Source organism: Hyaena hyaena, unplaced genomic scaffold (assembly GCF_003009895.1).
Source record: "Hyaena hyaena isolate Hyena2069 unplaced genomic scaffold, ASM300989v1 scaffold_611, whole genome shotgun sequence".
Taxonomy (NCBI): domain Eukaryota; kingdom Metazoa; phylum Chordata; class Mammalia; order Carnivora; family Hyaenidae; genus Hyaena; species Hyaena hyaena.
In genome coordinates this window covers 1,143,311-1,145,991 of record NW_024081242.1, presented here as the reverse complement: position 1 = coordinate 1,145,991, position 2,681 = coordinate 1,143,311, and the positions used below count along the sequence as shown (strand labels likewise).

General features: G+C 42.2%; 1 non-coding gene across 1 annotated transcript; it reads right to left on the bottom strand.

Annotated features, from left to right (window-relative positions):
• Window positions 1-382: 382 nt before the first annotated feature.
• Window positions 383-469, bottom strand: LOC120248772. The gene has a single exon (XR_005532681.1). It is a non-coding gene; the product is annotated as a small nucleolar RNA SNORD35 (small nucleolar RNA).
• Between the last annotated feature and the right edge of the window lie 2,212 nt (window positions 470-2,681).

Genomic DNA, 2,681 nt, shown 5'->3' with positions numbered 1-2,681 from the left:
ACTTTCTTTTTATTTTTCCTTTCTATTGGGGCATTATGTTGATTGTTACAATTGCACATAGGGGTATGTGCTATCACCTATGAGTTTCATTTCAGGTTAGTACAGGAGGGCTCAGCCTGAGTACATGTTATTAAAGGAATCATTGGGTCTGAGACCCAATAACTAATTTAAATGACTAATCCTTAGCATAATATGACAATCCCATTTCTCTTTCCAAGGTGCCACGAATATCTGCCTGCCATCTGACATCACAGGGCGGCACGTCATATTGCCTTCACTTCAAGACTATAGGCAAATTGTTGACCTCTGCCCCAGTCACTACCATTTGTGGTCTAAAGTAACAATTTTATCCGTTTTCTTTATTTTTTCCTCCTTTTTTTCCTTCCTGGCATCAGCTGAGCTATTGCCATTTTTGGCACTGCCCACAGCAGCATCCGCAGACCGTCATGAGAAAGAGCCATCATCTGTGGAATTTTATCCATTTCTTGATCAGAGTTCACAGTTTTGTCGTTCGTTCTTCAGAACATTTGGTGCCCTCTTGGAAAAGGACGTAGTCAAAAAGGGCAGTGGATTGGTTTTTACGGCCGTTGTAAAATGAAGCGAACCTAAATTTCCCTGAGTTTAGAATTTGCCCCTGAGGAATTCGGAGGCAGCCATGAGCAAGCACATCTGTTACGTCTCGTGCCATATGTAGCGACAATAAACACTCTGGTAAGAAAATAAGCACTTAGTGCTGTGCGCACAGTAACAAAAAATAAATACCTACTTGGAGCTGGACCCAGATATGAACCTACAGATCATGTTGTAAACACAGTGGAAAAGAAAAACAACGTGTCATCACTGAATAAACCCATAGTGAATATGCAGGGCTCACCTTTGGCAAGATCGCAGAGTAGCTGGCGTTTGTTACTAGCACTTGTGTCTTCTTTCTTGGGTGCCCTTTTCTTCCCCTAGCACCTCCCACCATGGCGAGCCGAAGGCTCAATCCTTTTCTGATTTGAAGGAGTCTCCCATCAGAAGGAAAGGAGTCTGGTACGCTTTTTTTCTTACTAACTCTAGAATCTTTTCAGAGCAGATGGGCTGTCTTCGGAGATGAGAATAGTGGTGATCTTGGACAAGCAGAAGTGACTGGGAAGGGCCACCAAGGCTTCTGGGGGAGCTGGTAATATTGTGTTTCTTGTTTTATTGTGGTAAAAGATACATATCGTAAAATTGACCACCTTGCTGTTTCTAAGCCTACAGTTCAGTAGTGTTAAGTATAGTCACATTGTTTTGAAATAGATCTTTAGAGGGGCGCCTGGGTGGCTCAGTCGGTTAAGCATCCAACTTTGGCTCAGGTCATGATCTCACGGTTCGTGGGTTTGAGCCCTGCATAAGGCTCTGTGCTGACAGCCAGCTCAGAGCCTGGAGCCTGTTTCAGATTCTGTGTCTCCCTCTCTCTCTGACCCTCCCCTGCTCATGCTGTCTCTCTCTCAGAAATAAAAAAAAAAAGAAAGAAAGAAAATAAAACATTTAAAAAAATGAAATAGATCTTTAGAACTTTTTCGTCTTGTAAAACTGAAACTCTATACCCATTAAACAATAACTCCTCATTTCTCTGGTGTCCAGCCCCTGGTAACTGCCATTCTCCTTTCTATTTTTATATATTCGACTACTCTAGACACCTTATATGGGTGGAATCATGCAGTATTTATCCATGTCCTCAGAGTCCCTCCATATTGTAGCACGTGACAGGACTTCCCTCCTAATGTTGTATTTCTTGATCTGGGTGCTGGTTACCTGAGTACACTCACTTTGGGAAAATTCATCCACCTGTGCACTTGTTTTTTTTTTTAAGTTTATTTATTTATTTTGAGAGAGGCGGGGAGTATGTGAACCGGGGAGGCATAGAGAGAGAGGGGGAGAATCTCAAGCAGGTTCTGTGCTGTCAGCACAGAGCCCAGTGTGGGGCTTGAACTCACGAATTGTGAGATCATGAGCTGATGCTTAACCAACTGAGCCACATGGGTGCCCCCAGCTGTGCACTTACTGACTGGACACACTTCTATATGCATATTATACTTCTAAAAAAGACTTTACTTTATAAATTATATGGAGACAAAATTTAAAACTCATTACTACGACTTCTACTAAGCTATTAGTAACTTGTGTTAATGTTTCCCAGGGGTGTTTTCAAAGTACCAATTAGAGAAGACAATGCCTAACTCGAAGGGAGACTTGGTGAAGGCAGAACTTCAGAAGAGATGGCTTCACACAGGCCCTATTCAAATCTTGCCTGATGTGTGGCTCTGAGCCCTTCATACAGAAGGCTGGGACTGCCCGTCTCCATCCAAAGCCACTCAAAACTAAAACCCCACCGCCCCCAAACAAGAGCAGAAGGTAAAGAAAAAAAAAACCCACTGTCCTTAACGAGGGAAATGAAATTGGGAAGAAAGCCCATTGAAGAAAATTTTAGGAGAACAAAACAATGTTGGAAGAAGATAATCAGGTAGGGTTGTCACATTTAGAAAAACAAAAAGCCAAAAAGACAAATGATCAATACAGGACATGCAGTGAAACTTGAATTTCAGATAAGCAACACATAGGTTTTTACAGTAGAAGTATGCTCCAAACAGTGCATGGGACATACTTGTACTAAAAGTATATTTGTTGGTGAGGCACCTGGGTGGCTCAGTCAGTTA